The following is a 19,310-nucleotide window of genomic DNA, read 5'->3' as shown; positions in this document are numbered from 1 at the left end:
AAGGGACTTTTTCCGCCCACCCGCTGTCCAACCAGCCCAACCGAGGTTCAGTATTAAATTTTAAGACAGGTTTACAAGATGTTTAAAATTTCGACCTGCCAATCACTTACAAACTACAATCAGGGTTGCCAATCGTCCCGTAGGCTATTTATAAACTAAAGTACACGTCTCATATTGAGCTGAAAAGGGACGCACTTTGTCCCGTATTACTGTGGGAGTCAAAAAATAGTAAAATGCCAATGGAAAATGGTATTGAGCTGTTGAGTTAACAAGTTATTTTTGTCTGTTTTACTACAACTGTAGCCTACAGTCATGGCCTTTGAGGCATGGGTGCAGATCCCGGGGGGGACGGGGGGGACGGGGGGGACATGTCCCCCCCCAATTTCTGAAAAACATGAATTGTCCCCCCCCAATAAAAATACCCTAAATTTTTAAAAATTGAACAAATGTATTTTCAGAATTATAGGTTAAATATGTAGAATATTTATTAAAAATATATTTCTAAAAAAATAATACATCCACGGTGCGTTTTGAGGTGTACAGAATGAAAGTATTGCTACTCCATAATTTTTTATTTTTTTTTAGTCTGAATTAATATTTTTAAAATTTTTGACGGGCTCGACAATGACTTTTTGTCAACGTTCTGTTTACATTCGTACCTGCCCGTAGCCAACATGTGGCTCACTTCTCCGCTGTTTTCCTGCCTCCTCCCGGTCGTATGCGTCAGTTTTCAACGAAGCCTTTTCAATAATCAATTGGTGAATCAATGGATTATCATATACTGTACCTGTTAGGATGGGTGTATTTGTGTAGTCTTATCTGTCATAAACACGTTTACTGTCGCTGACTCCTGGTGCCTCTGAGCTTTTTTTTTTTTTGGCAAAAAATTAAAAATTAAAATCACGTTGGTGTCCCCCCCAACCCTGACATCGGATCTGCACCCCTGCTTTGAGGCACAGATATGTTTACAAGTTTTCTACAGACTTTCTGTTTGCACTTTTGTTATTGCAGTAAAAACATGTACACTATTACAGAATGGATGTTCTGCTTTCTTTCTATTGTTTTATATTGATTTATACAATTTTAAGTCAAGCAGGACAGGTTTCTGTCTAAGAAAGATAGATATTTTATTCAGTTCATTTTGTCATTTTGTATTAAAGTGAATTGCTGGATAATATTTTTTTTCCCATGTGTTCATGGCATTCAAAAATATGCATTTACTGTAATTCAATTCAGGTTTGAGTCAAATAGTTTCAGTCACAAAAAAAGGGGCTAAAAAAATTCACCACGCAATTGAAGGCAATCGGGTTGGCCGGCCCTGCCGATGAAGTGTCCCTTATTTATTTTACAGGGAGTTGGTAACCCTAACTACAATTATATGCTCTTTATTGACACTGAAATGCTGTGTACTTCCTATGTATGCAGTTCCTATGATAGAGCCTAAATGAAAACACAAAGCGGAATTAAAGCCCATTTATTTATTTAAATTATTTTCAGTTTATATAGAAATTGATTGTCTTCAAGTGAAACATTTTTCCTTTAATTTGTCATTTTCACTCATGTGGGTCTCTGGCTCCCATTTTTAGATATATTTACATGAAGTCTTAGCTTTTCTGGCAGAAATGTCTTCTCTCTCATTACATCCATCCATCTCTGATTTGTTGTTCCGAGTTTGCTCCTGTTGTTGCCACTAACCTCGCGAGAACTGCCACCCAGGCTGCAGCAAGGGGCAGTTCTCGCGAGGCTAGTGACAATTCAGTTTGTAGAGGCACAATGATCCTTTTTTAAAATTATTATATTATAAAACAGGAAATTTACGGGAAAATACTAATACGGGAGGACGGTGGGAAAGAGGGGTAAAATACAGTAGTTTCCCTGCCAAAACGGGAGACTTCACAGGTATGTGGGCATGAGGCATGTATACTTTTCTTCACCAACTTTTAAGGCTTAGAAGTGTAGTTCCCACTCACACGCTCTTTTTTACATTTCTTTAATTTCCAAACTCAGGCTCCAAACTTAGGCTCAAGAGAACAGGGTAGAGCGTGGGAGGTTGGATCCTTTTTCAGCTGTCATTGGGAAGTAGGCGGAGTATAATTTGTACAGTTCACCCGAGTTCACCCATCAGTCACAGCGCCACATGGAGACAAACAAGACAATTAAATAGTCATAGACATGCTCACTCTAACAAACTATTTCAGTCAACTGAGATACATGTTTTTGAACTGTGGGAGTAAGTTAAACAAGCATGACACAGAAAAGAAAAAAAAAACATGCACATTTCCTCAGGAAAGGCCCAGTTGGGAGTTGAAACATATGTACCTGGGCTATGTGTATATGTATGTGCGTTAAAGTATTTAGTGTTTCAATCAGAACCACTAAGTGTAAAAAGTTAAGAACCTAGCCATATAGTGTCCATTTGCAAGAAAAGAAAAGATGCTCTATAAAATGGGCCATTCTGAATAGCTAAGTGACTTCAAGCATGGTGCAATGATAAGATGCCAACGTTGCAGTAAGATAGTTTTGTCCTGCTGAAGATTTTTCAGTCAAATGTATGTGATTATTAGAAAGTGGAAGCATTGAGTAACAAAAGAGTATCTTCTCCCCTTGACTTTAGCCGTGTAGTTCGAAGATCTCACATCATGAAAGTCATGGAGAGGCTTTTATTAGCTCAACTGAATAAGCAAACAAGCACCTTCCGGGACCCACTCCAGTTAGATTTTCTTTGTGGGGTTGGAGTTGAAGATGTGACCTGCTTCAACAAACCGACAGTCATCTGGACAAAGCAGCCAGTACTGTGAGGACCATGTTCTTTGATTTCCCCAGTGCATTTACCACCATCCAGGCTGCATTACTATCAAACAAACTCCAGAAGACACAGGTGGATGCCTCCACAATCACCTGGATTACTGACTACCTGCCAAACAGACCACAGTTTGTGAAACTGAATGGTTATTTGTCTGACCAGGTGGTCAGCAGCACAGGAGGACCACAGGGATATGTACTCTCACCATTCATCTTCACACTGTCATGGAACACTCTTCCTTTAAATATTAGGAGCATTCCAAACAAGAAATCATTTAAAAAACATGTTAAGTCATTTTTTAGATTGGAGAGTTAACAGTGTTATGTTTTCATTTTGGGAACTGTGATTTATTCTTTTCTTTTTCTTCTTTTCTTATCTTTTTAATTGCAATTTGATCTGTGTATGTTTTGTAATTGGAATTGTATGTTATTGTGTATTGTTGTTTATATTGTACTTTTTAAATAGGACCCCAGGAAGACTAGCCTGGCGTTTGTGCGTCGGCTAATGGGGATCCTTAATAAACATAAACATAAACATAAACTGTACACCTCAGACTCCCAGTACCAGTCAGAGTCCTGTCATCTGCAAAAATACTCAGATGACTGCATCTGTGGGGTGTATCAGCAATGGACAAGAGACTGAGTACAGAGAACTGGTGGACCGTTTTGTAGCATGCTGTGGAAACAATAATCTCATCTTGAATGTGAAAAGACAAAGTAGATGATTGTGGCTTTTCAGGGAACCAGGATTAAGTCAAATATTTTTTTTAAGTGGAGGCGGTGGAGGTGAATAAATACCTTGGTGTTTACCTGGACAACACACTGGACTGGAGATACAATACTGATGCTGTCTATAAGAAAGGACAGAGCAGCTTTTACTTCTTAAGAATCTTAAGTCCTAACATTTGCAACAAGATGTTGTACATCTTTTATAAGTCTGTTGTGGAGAGTGCAATCACATCTCCAGACATCCGGTGGGGGGAGCAGCACCAGAGCCAGGGACTAAAGAAACTGAAAACTGATAAAAAGAAAAAAAGTCTCCCTCTGTTCTGGAGTCTCTAGAGCTGATTTTGCAATGGAGGATACTCCAAAATGAAGAAGAGTCTGATGCTGTTTTGATATCATAGCTGAGGAGTTCTGAACTTCAACTAGCATTAATTAAAGTGCAAAAACGGTGTTGCGGGAGCTTCATGGTATGGTATCCCTTGACCAAGTAGCTATATACAAGCCTTACATCACCAGGTTTAAAAACATTGGATGGAGTATTGCAAGGCACACCAAGATTGGACTGTTAAGCAGTGGAAATGTGTCCTGTGGAGTGAAAAATCATACTGTTTGACAGTCAGATGGGCCAGGAGAATGTCCTTTACCAGACTCCATTGTGTCAACTCTGAGGGTTAGTGGAGGCAGGACAGTGGTATGGGGCTGTTTTTTCTAGGGTTTGTCCCATAGCTCCTCAGGTTCATTGAAGGCCAATCTTAAAGCTTCAGCCTACCAAAACATTATGGACAATGCTATTCTTTCACCAGTGTGGTAACAGTTCACTGACGGGTCTTCTCTAGTCCAACATGACTATAGTCTTTGTGCAACGGGACACAAAGACATGGTTTGAGTTTGGTGCAGAAGAACTTGACTAGCCCACACACATCCCTGACCTCAACGCCATTGCCCACCTTTGGGATGGAGATGGCGAACTAGACTTTCTCATCATCATCATCACATCATAACTATATAACACTTATTTCCTGATTCCACTGTCTGAGCTTGAATTTCAGCTTGCTTCCGTGACGTATACAATGTCTTCCCTGTCACAAGAAATCTAGGTGTCACATATTATGACCAGTTGTCCTTCTCCCAACAGGTTTCATGTGTCTCTCGGTCATGTTATGATGCATTTTACAGCATATGAAAACTCATACCTGACTCAGAATGCTGCCCAGCTCTTGGCACAAGCCACATCTCTCAGCTTGGCCCCTGGAATACTTTCATGCACAGTAGAATCCAGATGGCCCTGAACACAGAGGTGTTCCAGGTATTAAGAGCACAGGCTTATTTACTCAATGACATTGACTAGCTATCCAAGACTTTCAAAATCCAATACAGGTTACTTAAAGTGTGATTGCTGGGTCTGTATCCAAATCCCTAAACCCAACATACAGGCTTTTCCTAGTGTCATCCTTTTCTTACCAAATGAAAGGTCTTGGCTGATCTATTGGCTCCGCTCAGGCACCTGGCTACCCATGTCTTATGTTGTTTGTTTTGTTCTCTTGGACGGGCTGTGCTGGAATGAACTTTCATTGTGGCAGGATGCTGGCTCTATGACGAGTAAAGGATCTTGAAATGAATTGAATTGAATCTTGGACTGCCATACAAAGCACTCTCAGTCCAGACTCTTCTGATTTGTCTCAGTGATGAAATGATTTACCAAACACTATTGGAATGGGGAGACTCCTCTCTAACTTCAATAATGTCCTTAAAGCTCTTTATATTTGTCTAACCTGCAATTATTTTGCTCTTCTGTACCTGTTCTTCTTTCATTGAAACGCCATTTAGCATTTCATGTGTAATCCAGGGTTTCTTGCTGTTTGAAGTTTGATTATTGTTCCACACATTTAAGTCACTTAGGACAGAAGTGACTGCTGAATGTATATTCAAGTTATGTGCTGCATTTGTGGAATGATGATCTGCTAAAAATGAGTGTTTCACATCAGGCAGCTCAAAAATACAGTTTGGCGTTGATGTTGATGAGGCACACACAAATTACTGGTTGAGATCATGACTCCAGGGGTGTCAACCTGTATCATAAGAACCGTGTAAGTATAGTTTGGTTAGCTGCATCATAACATCCAACTGCTGAGTCAGTAGAGGTCACCACAAGTGGCACTGTCAGAGTTTCTTTGTGACAGTGAAACGTCAGATTTTTTTAACTAAAAAAATGGAGATAAACTCCACGAGTTCATGCTTCATTTTAAACTCACAACCAGTTGCATGACAACATTTATTTGCCACCAAAATTAACCAGTCTTGCTACATTGACTAAATATGATCAAATGTGCATTTTATTAAATATGCTTAGTAATTAAAGGGTATGAGAAAAAATGTATTAAGTGATTCATGTTTCACACCAGCTCTATCCTTTTCAGTGTCTCAATACGTCTACAGCCTATTGCACCTGTGACATAGAGAAAGGTGGGGTACAACCTGGACAGGTCAAACTGGAAAACTAAAAAGTGAAACTGAAATCAAAGACCATCTTCCACAAGTTTTAGAAATTGATCTTACAATTGACACTGCTGTGGACTTGAGTCTTCTGAGTTACTTTTAAATATTTTACCACCTATTCCCTGTTATTGCAATTAATACAAGCTTAATCAAGTGTATATTTACAGGCAAACATATATTATTTTGGTATAGGCCAGCTTAATAAAAGCCAGATGGTATATGTTGGTGAGCCTGCCATCTTGACCTCATCATGTAAGATTTACACAAAAGTTCTGCCCTTTCCTTGGAGCAGTGATACAATACCAAGGCTGGAACAAATTTAAACCACTAGATGTCAGCATTGGTTAGAATAACAATGAGTGGCCTCCACAGTATTTGAGTTACTAATGATAGGTGGAAGATTGCAGAGCCGGCTCGCCCAAGACAATACCGGCAGGTGCGAGGCCGAGGGGGCGTCGTGGTCTCCAAGGGGCGCCACAAAATCGGGAAAAAAATTCAGATTGAATATAATTATGTTAAAAGTATTCATTACTATTACCTTTTAAAATGGAAAACCTGACATAGATTCAAATGTAAAGTAATGCCCAATTAATATTACTACAAATGATAGTATGACTACAAATGATAAAATAACCAGGTGAAGTAAAAGTACCAAACAAATACAAAACTCTAGTAACTGCAGTAATAACAAGCACCACTAGAGGTCTAAAATGCATTTTTTTGTACAAAGTTTTGCATATAGTTGTATATAGATATTTTAGATAACTTTTGTATATAGTCATTTTATTTACTTTTTGTGTATCATTATTGCATAGTGTAAATGTAGCTTATGTATAGAGTTAGACATAAAGTTGATTGTTGTTTTTATAATTTATTACTATTATTATTATTTATACACGTATTTACAGGATTTTTATGTTGTGGTAAGTTTATTAGGGCCCGAGCACTGAAAGTGCGAGGACCCTATTGTATCTGTGATGTTTATTATTATTATTATTATTATTATTATTATTCTCGCCGTAAATAAATTGCCTTTTTGGAGGCCTTAAAATGCTCCAAAACTCACCAAATTTTGCACACGCTTCCAGAGTCGCGTAAAATTACGTATTTTATGGGCGACAGGCATGGGTCAAAAAGGATTAGGCTCTATAGCGCCACCTATTTTATGTTTTTGAAGAGCCCCATAATATGGTTTGACTTACAGCAATGTCCTTTATGTGTCTATTATATCAGACAAAGCTCTACAAAAAAGTCTCTTGGACCCATGCTCTAAGTTACACAGGAAGTCCGTCATTTTGAACAGAAAATGTCATTTTTCATGAATTATGGTCATTTCCAGGCCTCGTACTTTAACGAACTCCTCCTAGAGATTTTATCAGATTGGCTCACAACTTGGTTTGTACAATCTAGACACATGGCCGACGCTAAATTGCGAAGCTTTTAAGTTTCTGCCAGAGGGCTTGACCGTAGTGATCCACCGAAGTTTGAGGTCATTTTTAAGCCTCGCCATGAAACATCAATTGGCTGTAATTCAGCAATACATTATTTGATGTGGTTGAAAACGTATGTGCATGATTGTAGGTTGAGCCTGAAACCATCTATGGTGGAATATTCAGGATCGGTTGTAGCGCCACCTGTTGGCACCAGGAATTGTCATGTCTTCTAGTATGCATCTGTGCTCCAAGCGAGATGAGTGTATTGATCTCAAAGCTGGTCACTTTAATAGGTAAGACATTGACGATGACTGACAGAGAAAACTGTAAGTTCTTATCGAAGGGCGTGGCCGTTAGAGGTAGTAAAATTTTGGTGTCTCGCCATGAACATAAAAGTTGTTGTAACTTAAACATAATTGGTCAGAATTAACCCAAAATCAATACATGTAATCAGGCTTCCATTCTGAACAAGTGGATATGACAATCTTGGATGAACTCCATAGCGCCACCTTTTGGTCAGGTATACATTTTTCATCAAATTATGTGCTATAATGGCTGTTTCGTTCATCCAATCTTAAAGCAATCGACATATATGATTGTCAGTAGGTTCCTTGTTGACCGTGTCGCGTATCGTGGTCATTGCTTGAAAGGAATTGGCATTTTTATGTCACTCTGTATTTCTGGAAAAATATTAATTAAAAATCAAAGATTTTGTGTAAGGAAAATTAAATGGCAGATTCAGAGACCTTTTGGCATGACGAAAAAATCATACACTGGAACATATTATTTTTGAAGAACTCTGCCACTCTCTTTTTTGAAAATACCAACTAATAACGTAAAAAGCTATGACTTTGCCATAAAATTATTTTATTGACATGTGACTTCGTACATATATTGATTACTGTAATGTGAAAATATTGTGTGAATTGCAATAAAGTCCTTACATTATGGGATTTTCTATGAATATTTCTGTCGAATGAATCATTGCCACCCTGTCTCAGCCTGTCTCAGCCTGTCTCAGACACGTGAACGCGCAAACTGCAGTTCTGAGTTGGGGAAGAGAAAAGGGAGGGGGCGCGCTCCCGGAGCTCCGAGCCCGGACTGCGTGATGACGTCACTCACACGTGCCCTTGCTGGGAGAAACCTGACACCTCCCCAGTGTTTTGTTTCACACGCGCAGGAGAACGACGAGATGCATTCAGGGCCCGGTCGGAATTCTAAAATGAGCCGCTCCAGGCAGATGAGCCAGCTGCGTACACTATTAAAGCGTATTCCATGCAATGCGAACAAGCTTCAGCGACAAAATCAATTCCATTGCTTTATTTTTTTTGTATTGGACTGTCCTAACTGGCTGCGAGTTTAACAGTTTCAGTGTGGACAGAGAGAGTTTAACAGTTTCAGTGTGGACAGAGAGCATCCGATGTCACGCAGCTCAACGTGATAATCGGACTCTCGCATGCAGTTATGACATGGTGCAAACGACTCCCTGGGATCTTTAAAGGGGGACCTATTATGAAAAACACGTGTTTTCTTGTTTTAACATATATAAAGTGGTCTCCCGTCAGCCTGCCAACACAGAGAAGATGATATCCCATGAAAATTTGCAAGAACTGCTCGCCCCCACCCTTACAGAGTTCCCCAGTGACAGTGTCATGTGGTTTCCACGGGCCGTTGTGATTGGTGCATTTTCTTTACGTCACCAAAATGCAAACCACGCCCTCGGTCTCCTCCGCTGCTGAAACCACGCCCACCACCAGCTCTGCCGGCCGCTCGAGCTCCGCCATTGTTCAGCAGCGCTGGCTGTTTGAACAACGAGGGAGAGTTAAGATGAGGTTTTGCATGGACATTTACCCTCATAAAATGATCAGATCCCACAGCACGGACCCGGGAACTGACACGAGCCAGCGGTAAGTTCCGGTTTTTTTAATGTAATTTATATTTGTCTATGAGTATGGTCTTTGCATGGGCTAAGTATTTAGCTTAGCTCCGGAGCCCCGGCGCCGCGTACGGAGCTGCCGGAGCTGCTCACGGACCAGCCCGTCGAGGGGATCCGAACCCGTAGGCTCCGGGGGAGAGCCGGGAGAGCCAGCTCTCCCCCGGAGCCTACGGCGTAGGGTACGCGTCGATTTAACGCAGAACCGTGGACACGCTTTGCTACGGAGCAACGCTTTGTCTCCTCCCCTCCTACACGTCATTCAAGCAGACAATCAGAGCAGAGCCTCATTATCATAGCCCCCCCCCCCCCCCTATGGGGGTATTATTGTTCCAATATTATTTGTGTGTGCGTAAAATGATGTGTCGTTACGTTACGTCATTCAACAGTTTTTCGACTCGTACCCATAAACTTGAATTCGTGTTCACAGTGAAGACTCGTAGTCGTAGAAATTAGAGTTGTATTCACAAGACTTTGCACTCACAGCTTTTAGATTCATACTCACATAAAAACAATCCTAACCCTAATAATTTATCAGACTAATGTGTGTGACAGCAGAATTTTGGGTATAACTTTTTTATTTACATACAAATGTTTATCATTACGAATATGAATAGTTATAACATGGACACATCTTTTTTACGCACACACAAATAATATTGGAACAATAATACCCCCATACAACTGCCACATCCAATATGGCGTCAAAGTCGCCGCCATATTGGATGTGGCAAGACTGCGCTGTAAACTAATACAAGTAAATGGACTTATTTTAATAAAGCGCCTTTCTACAAAGAAATTTACGTTTTACGTCTCATTTATTCATTCACACACGCACTAATATACTTGGGAAACAGTTAGGCACCAAATATAATATATTTCATTTTCTCAGATGGCAAAAATAAGAACTTTATTGATCCCACATAGGAGTAATTCATGTTGTATCAGCTATAGAGAACAAGGTAGTGCCGAAAAACAATATATATCCCTCTTCACAAAAATAAGAAAAATAGAGATACATATTTTCTCATCAACAAAACATATTTTTAAATTTTCAAGTAACAAAATAACATATTTTAACTATTTTTCAGATTTTTTCAATTATTTTATTGTCTGAAAAATTGTTCAAATATTATTTTATTGTCTGAAAAATGGTTCAATTATGTTATTTTGTTATTTGAAACATTTTAAATTTGTTTTGTTGATCTATTTTTCTATATTTTTCTTATTTTTGTGAGGGGGGATATATATTGTTTTTCGGAACTACCTTGTTCTCTATAGCAGATATAACATAAATTACTTCTATGTGGGATCAATAAAGTTCTTATTTTTGCCATTTTTTAGACAGAAAATAACATGTTTTGTTGATGAGAAAATATGTTTCTCTATTTTCTTATGTCTATGCTTTGACCTGTCTGTGACGTCATTCAACAGTTTTTCGACTCGTACCCATAAACTTGAATTCGTGTTGACAGTGAAAACTCGTAGTCGTAGAAATTAGACTTTGCACTCACAGCTTTTAGATTCATACTCACATAAAAACAATCCTAACCCTAATGATTTATCACTCATGTGTGTGACAGCAGAATTTTGGGTACAACTTTTTTATTTACATACAAATGTTTATCATTACGAATACGAATCGTTATAACATGGACACATCTTTTTTACGCACACACAAATAATATTGGAACAATAATACCCCCATACCCACCGCCCTGAAAATGAGCCACAGATTAGATTAGATTGTTTTTAAGACATTCAAGGCCTGTTTAAAATATACATTAAATGCCATAATATGTCTCCTTTAAGCCTGAATTACAGTTCTGGGTCAATGATGTATAAGGCCTATTTCTTAAAATACTTAAAATAAAGATATATTTGGCCATTTTCCAAACATTTGGAATGTAGTGTGCATATATGTGAAAACTTAAAACAAAGGTATTTTAGTGTTTTTAAACCTACATTAATAGGGCAACGACCTTAAAAAAGTCAGTTGGGGCGACCCTTATTTATCTCAAAATTAATAGATTTCCTTAACAAAATTTATATTTTAATAAGTATCAGTAATTAAATTAACTGTTCAAGAAAGATAGACTCATGTGTCCTTTCATTTTCGAAAACCATTTTTAAATACATTTTATCTATAATGGAAGTGTCACCCTCATAAAGAGGGTTAAGATTTGAGACAAATTTAAAGACATTTTATTAAAGAATCAGCATAACTATGTCGTTGTATGTTCCTATGTTTTTCATAATAGGTCCCCTTTAAAGAGGGATAACCTTCATTTATATTTAGAAGAACCATGAACATTTTTAAGATGTTTTGCAAGACGTGGACCCACATTTATAAAGAAATCATTGAATTTATTAGCAATTTGTGTATGCTCTGTTATCTTATGCGCCATCCTGAAATGTAGACTGGGCTGGAATAGATGATTTTTTTTTTATCTTGTTGAGTAATTCTTTCAATATTTTCCATAGATCATTTATTTATTTCTAATAAGATGGTTGTATTTATTCCTATAATTTTTGTATGTAGCACAATTTAAAGGACTAGGACTTTGAAAATGCCTTTTATAAAGCTTGTTTTTGTTTTGTAGCATCGGCTATCTGCTAGTTGAAACGTGTGGTCTGTTAGTCTATCTGAGTTTTATGGTGTTTTTATAGTTCATGCTTTATGATGCGGTACTTTTTTTTTTTTTTTTTTTTTTTTAAACTTTTTTGTAGGTGCTTCGTCACCTTAATGTTTGGCTGTGTTTTGATCTGTGTTTCTGGTGCGCCGTCACCTGTTTAGCTGTGTTTTCATCTGTTTCTGGGTGTCAAAACAGTGGACGGGGGTTAGCAGGAGCCACCGTCTGACATCACTACCCAGAATGTAAACAACAATGGCGACCTACGAGTTAAATTATATTTTCAAATTTTATAAAAACGAAGACATCTAAAAGGTTTTTTATATCACATTGTTATAATTGATACCAACATTTATCTTTTAAGACCTACATGTCTTAATAGCCAGGGTTCCTTTTAAGGTTTTCAGAGCTTCCTTTATCTTTAGAAATAAGATAAAAGTTGTGTTTAGAATTGTACTGTGTGGCACGAAGCTTTCATCCAACCAGTGTGCTGTTAAACTTAAAAGTAAAAACGTTTTACTACCTCCTCTCGAAACACTGAGCCAGGTCTGGTGAAAAATGTGATATTTAATGGTTTGCATTAATGGGCGGGACCTAATGGCTCAACAGCGCCCCCTAGAAAACTTTGTGCCTCAAGCCCCACAATACGGTTTGACGTACATGCACCAAAATCGGTACACACCTGTATCATGTCACAACTTAAAGAAAAGCCAGGCCTGGCGATACATTTGATATTTCATGGTTTGCATTAATGGGCGTTGTCTAACGGCTCAACAGCGCCCACTAGAATACTTTTCTCTGCCATAACTTTTGAAAGGTTTGACATAAAGAGTCGTGGGTGGTGTCATGGGACTAGGTATTGAGTCCTTGACCATAATTGGTGAAAATGAGCCCCGCCCCTTCTTCTGATTGGTTGTCCCTATTTCCTGCTATAACATTTGAATGTTTTGACATAGAGAGTCGTGGGTGGTGTCATGGGACTCTGTAATGAGTCCTTGACCTTCATTGGCCTCAATTAGCCCCGCCCCTTCTTCTGGTTGGTTGTCCCTTTTTTCTGCTATAACTTTTGAATGGTTTAACATAGGAAGTCGTGGGTGGTGTCATTTCTGATATGCTTATGGGGGGCGGTGGCCGTGAGTGCGAGGGCCCGTTCATCGCTGCTTGCAGCTTTAATTTATATTGTTTTTCAGTTTTCTTTTGTCTGTAATGTGTTAAGCATGCAAATTGGGTGACATGTTATCTTATGAATGAAAGAAAATGGTAAAGACAATGCTATTTGATTTCTTTTGTAAGCGTTTGTAATTAGCCGATGGAGGGGGGGGCGCCATATAAAATCTCGCCCATGGCATCACATTGCGTAGTGCCGGTTCTGGAAGATTGCATATTATTTCTACAGCGTTCTCTCCTTTTCTCTCTCTGTGGTAGTCGGTGACATTTCGAGAAGCAGGCTTTCTCCTTTTTGTACGTCTAATCTTGGCATGCTGTTTGTTAGGCATTATTACATTACCATATGGTGACTATTAGCCAGCATCTTTCGTGAATTATGACTATTTCTGTCAGAAAAAGCATCTGTTTGAGCACAAAGAAACGGATGATCCTTTCAGTACTACTAATCTCTGGGGAAGTGGAGGAGTGAGAGGAGATGTTGTCAGAGTTTCTGACAACTCTCGGCACTGTCAGCATGGCTACATCATGGATAAAACGTGATGAAGCAGTTTTTGCAACTGACTGCCTCAGAAATTTTCCAGCCCTTTTATCAGTGCCAATTCATCACCATCTGTCGACCATCAGAGCTGTAATGATCTGTCGCCTCGAAATGGATGGTGCTTGCTGTGAACAGGAGCTGGCCTGGCCGGAGTGGCAATTCCTCATTTCACATGGTTGTCACGCATGACTACAGAGGCATGACAAGTTGTTAATTCCTTTCTTTGAGCAAAACAAGGTTAATAAGAGACCTTTCTAATCACAACTGTACGCCCCCACCATAGCTGTTATTATTTTTCCTAGGAAATAATTATTTGCATGTGTATACATTTCGATTCAGAAAAATCAAAGCAGAGTTGTTGATGGACCATTTATTCCACCCACATAACTTCATTAATTATAATTACCTCTTTTTTTAAACAGTTTTTATCTTTCACAGAAGTCAGTAAAGTTGAATTCCTTTGACAGAGCACCAGGCTTTGTGCTGTACCATCAGAGTCCTTACACCCTATACACTTGATGATGTCATAATGTGCATGAACAGTCTGTGCTGTCATTGTGACATCTGTGTGCCATGGAAGCATACGAGAGACTGACCCATAAGCAGATGCAAACAGGTTCATTGGGGCCCTATTTCAATTCTGTGGCCATCTGCTTAAGTTGAATTGAGTGAAGCACAAGAAGGTAGAAGAGAGGATTTACGGGGTTATTCAAGGACACAGTTGACACAATATTACTTGTCATCATTTGAAATATGAGAATGGACTGAGAGTGCACTAACTGTTAGCTTCCAGTGTATTTAATCATTTGATTGTTATAAAGGGAATGAATCCCTTTATGCTACCCAACAATGATCTGTTTTCAGGGTCATGCACATGGAGAGTGGAAGTGAGGATGTATCCAACCAAGAACCTCTGGAAAGATGCAGGGACGAAACGGAAATGTTTTGAAACAACGGTGACACTTCTCTCTTAGACTCTATTGCAAAATAAATCAAAACATCTGCTACGCAGTGTATTCACATAATCTCAAAACATGTAAAAACCTTTAAACTCTTTAGAGGGAATTAAGCAGCATTTATTCTCTGCTGACTAGCTAATCCGCGACTCACGCTCCCGTCTCACAGGCTGTCTTTCTCAGTCCACCCGAGAAAAAAGAGGGTCATAATCATTGCCACATCAGTAGCTTCCTCACGACTTAAACCAATCTTCTAATGAGCTGTATGTGTGTGTGAGAATGTACCAAAGTCGGTTTCTGCCAGACATCTGCAGTGCCCGTGTGAGCCCTTACCTCTGAGCCCAGTACAGACTTAGTAGGAGTGTTTTTGTCCAAGGATTTTTTGTTTTTCAGATCTCAGACTTGACATTCCTGTCACATTCCTGGCTCTCTTACAGCTCACCACAGAGGGACAAGATTTACAGATCTGCGTCCTAATATTAAATGTATTAATCAGGACTGGAGAGTCGAGGTTGTCATAAATATAAATGAGTTCTTTTGAGGCATAAGGCGAGTCATGCTTCATGTTCACACAGTGTAGGCTATTAGAAGTTTATCAGAGCAGTGGATTAAGACCAATAACCTCAATTTAGTGGCCAGGGCATGCAGTCAATCTTAATGATGCATTGCAAAGGGGTTACACCCAAAGGTAATGTGCTACAGCTTGCCTGCATACGCTGCTGACTGACCCGGGGCATAATCCAATTGTCTTGCATGCCCCAGGGAGCAAGGAGTTTAATGTGTTTTGCAGTTTAAGTTAAACTTTGAAACTCTTTCTCATTTTCGGTTAGTGCAAAGTAGAGGTTTACATATTTATAAAAAGCAGAATTGCTTAAACAAACCATACTCAAACAAAATGCCTGTCACTGTTAGCCTTGAGAATATAGGCACTGTTGTGCTCCACACATCAAGCTGATAGTCTGGATGCCATCAGTCAGTCTCCAAGGAGAGATTAACAGAGGACCCCATCCATCTTACATCAATCGTTTCCAGAGCTTGGTGGTATTTAATTTTTTCCCCCTGAAATCTACCCTATATTTGAGAATGGAAAGTAAACTTTAAGGCAGGCATAAACCTCCACAAAATGTATATTAGCTGTGAAGTTAGACCTTCTTGGCTTGAAGATGTTTAACCAGCCTTCTACATGAGGCAAATGGAACAATGATTAATCCCACCAGGTCACATTTCCTTTGCTCCATGTCTTCATCTCTTGTAGCAGTCTGTGTTGCAGTGGATCTGAAGCCCTTGATTGAAGATTTTCTGTTGATGGATCACTGTCTTTCGACACAGATGCTCAGCGTTGTCTACTATGTTTCTTTTTTTTAATACAAAACATCCTTTTTTGCACAATTTGCTCCAAAGGCTCCAGAAAAGAGCCAGTCTGGCTCTGAGTCTGCTACCTATACAGATGACTGCGGATGAGATCGCACTTAACCCTAGCCCTAACCTGTCTGCTGATGGTGTGGCGTATACTTCTCCTAAAATAACCCCAGTGAACTCTCTCTGTAGGTTGTATGGATGAAAGGTTACAGGTAACAGCTCAATATCTTGGCTGCAGAGTAGATAATTCATAGTAACTTCTCCTGGATTTTGTCTTTGATAAGCACTGGAATTTCACATCCTTTACTCCTTCCATCCCTCTTGAAATCTTCTCCCCGTAAGGTCTTAAAAGATGCTGGAGTCGAGAATAGGGTCCTGCGGTAACATATCCGTGAAACACATTTCATGGCATTCCAGATACTATAGACATCAGTGGCTGTCTGTGACCGTATCACTGGTTCACCGTTGAATGTGTAGCAAAGATTTGTTTGTGGTCTAATACTGATGTCAGCATTCTGTCACCGTGTCCTGTGGGAAACAAGGTGCACATTTAAATGAAGTTGGGAGGTTGTTTCCCCTTAGCTTCCATTTCTCTGCAACTGATGGAGTCATATCTGTTTATTATTCTTCAGTAAATGTGTTGTCACCCATTATTTCAATTCATGTCCAATATATTTTTCATGCTTCTACCACATCAACTTTCAGAACTGAGTGTTCATTTGTTGCTGAATATATTCCACCTGGATTTTCTCAGGTTCCACAGCAACAAGATAATCAATGTTATTCATTAAAATATTCTGGCAGATTTTTGCATTTATGTATAAAAAAAGAACGCCACTATTTTGGAAACATATGCTCCAAAAACATTTGCAACATGCACAAGTACTATACCTTTACAACACTAGATAACCTTGTCTCTTAAGACAATTAATCACAGAAGCTGCTGGCTGCAGCCTTTTCGAGTATACGTGCACAAGGTCTTACCAAAGACACGCATTTCCCCTTAATTAATTATTGTTAAATGGCTTCGGGTGTGAGTGGGTGGGCATGTATCTTAATCTGTCCAGGATCTACCAAAAGATATCATTATTGTACTGTGAGTATGTAATGTGAAGACAAATAGAATCATTTTGTTCGCTGTGCTGGAATCTTTGGACGTCACAGGAAACAAGGTTGTCCTCAGTTTTCACTTCCCAAGAAAATCAAGTTTTCATCCCAGTGATTTTGGCATATACAGTAATCCATGCCATCACTCAAGCAGCGCAGCTTTAAACCAGTCTGAAATCATTATATTGAAGCCACCACCATGACAAGCCCAGAGATAGACTGAAGGCAACGGAAGATGGAAGGAGGGGATGGAACAGAGGAGAAAGATGGTGGAAAATTGATTTTCTTTGAGCTGCATTCATCACGTTGACTAAAGAAAGGGCATTATTGGTTCAATGGATTTAATATGTTGAATTAAATGAAGTCAAAGGCGTGCCTGGTCAGGCAAAGTTACTTTGAAGGATGATGACATGAATGATCAAAAGTCACTGCCACGTGGGCTGTGTTGATACATCTGTCAGATAGTTTGTTCAAAAGACCACAATGTATTATATCAAACAAGGTCTGCCATGTTTATTTTTAACATCTTTTTTCTTTAAACTGCAGCTGAATTTCTGTGTTTGTGCACCTATTGTGGGAGTGTGATATGTGTATGTGTGCATTCACTGCTTCAGCTGAAATTAGGATGATGAGCTGACAGCATCAGGCAAGGACAATTGTGACAAAGTAACAGCACGATTCCATTTAAATTTCAAAACGGTGGAAAAAAAGACAAAAAAACACATTTGCTTGGATTGTTTCTAGAAGGGAAGACATTCAGCTATAGAGGACATAGTGATGTTTCATAAAAGCAATCTGAGATGGCAACAAAGTCATTTATTATAGAGCTTTGGACATAAACAAGATTTCTTTTACCACATAAAACCAAGATTCCTGTGAGTATGAAAACAGATCGCAATCATGGCTGTTGGCACTCCAGACAAATTTGTGTATTTTTGCAGCTTAAACGGAATTTTTACTCTGCAAGTCATCAGCCGCTTTCTCCCTGGAAGGAAATGATATTACCCAGACCTGCAACAGACCACATCAGAGCAACCACTTTCCTCTAAGCTAATACTGAGCACCAAGCAAACAAGACTATTGAAACAGTTAGAGAAACCAGGCTCAAACTTTCCTAGGTGTTGCGCGCACTGACTACACAAACAGACTGCTCTCTGCTGCTATTGAGGGTACCTTTTGGATCAGTTGGATCATTCAAAGCTTTCTCTATCAGTTTCTCCTTCAAACAGTGTAATTTTTTTAACACTTTTGTATTCTTTGCCAGGTGTTTTTTTATTTTCCTCTTTTAATTATTCTTTTATTGAAGGGGAAGTTGATCCTGACCAAAGGTTTCTAAATTGCTTGTCTGATGTAAAAGAGGAAGTGAAGAATATTTTAGTTCCTCGACTGACCACTAGGGCCTAACTCGAGTCAATTGGCAATGACCCCCATATTAAATTGTCCACCGTTGCAGGATAATCATGTATTGGCCTCCGATGTACCTACATCCATCCATTATCTATACCCGCTATATCCTTTGCAGGGTCACAGGGGTCTGCTGGAGCCTATCCCAGCTAAATTTCAGGCGAGCGGCAGGGGCTCACCCTGGACAGGTCACCAGTCCATCACAGGGACACATAGATACACACAAGGGAGCCGGAGTAACCAGAGGGAACCCACGCAAGAACGGGGAGACCATGCAAACTCCACGCAGAAAGACTCCCGCCGGGCCAGGGAGTCGAACCGGGAACCTTCTTGCTGTGAGGCAACAGTGCTAACCACTAAGCCAATGTGCTGCCCCGATATGCCTCATGAAGTGCAATTATATGAAGCCACATTTGAGAGGTGTGGTCTTTTAAGTGACATTGCTGCTGTCATCGTCGTGTTAAGCCCGCCCTGAGACTCCCCACAAGGATGGACTGATTTATTTGGCTCTCCAAGACCTTTGGGCATAGTTAATGAGCTCCAACAGATGGTACCTAGACGTACCTTTTTCTAGCTGTAAGTCTAAATGTCGAGGCTACAACATCTGGGAAACCCATTAGGAAACTTAGTTACCCTTTATTTACATAAATAAAGTGCCAGCTTTTTGAAACAGTAAATAGTTTTCAGCAATATATTTTATATCAGAAATAGGAATTGTACATAATTGTATTTCCATTTTTTTTATTTAAAAGGGAT

Source organism: Cololabis saira, chromosome 7, assembly GCF_033807715.1.
Source record: "Cololabis saira isolate AMF1-May2022 chromosome 7, fColSai1.1, whole genome shotgun sequence".
NCBI lineage: Eukaryota > Metazoa > Chordata > Actinopteri > Beloniformes > Belonidae > Cololabis > Cololabis saira.
The sequence above is the reverse complement of the archived record's forward strand: the minus strand, read 5'-3'. Positions refer to the sequence as shown.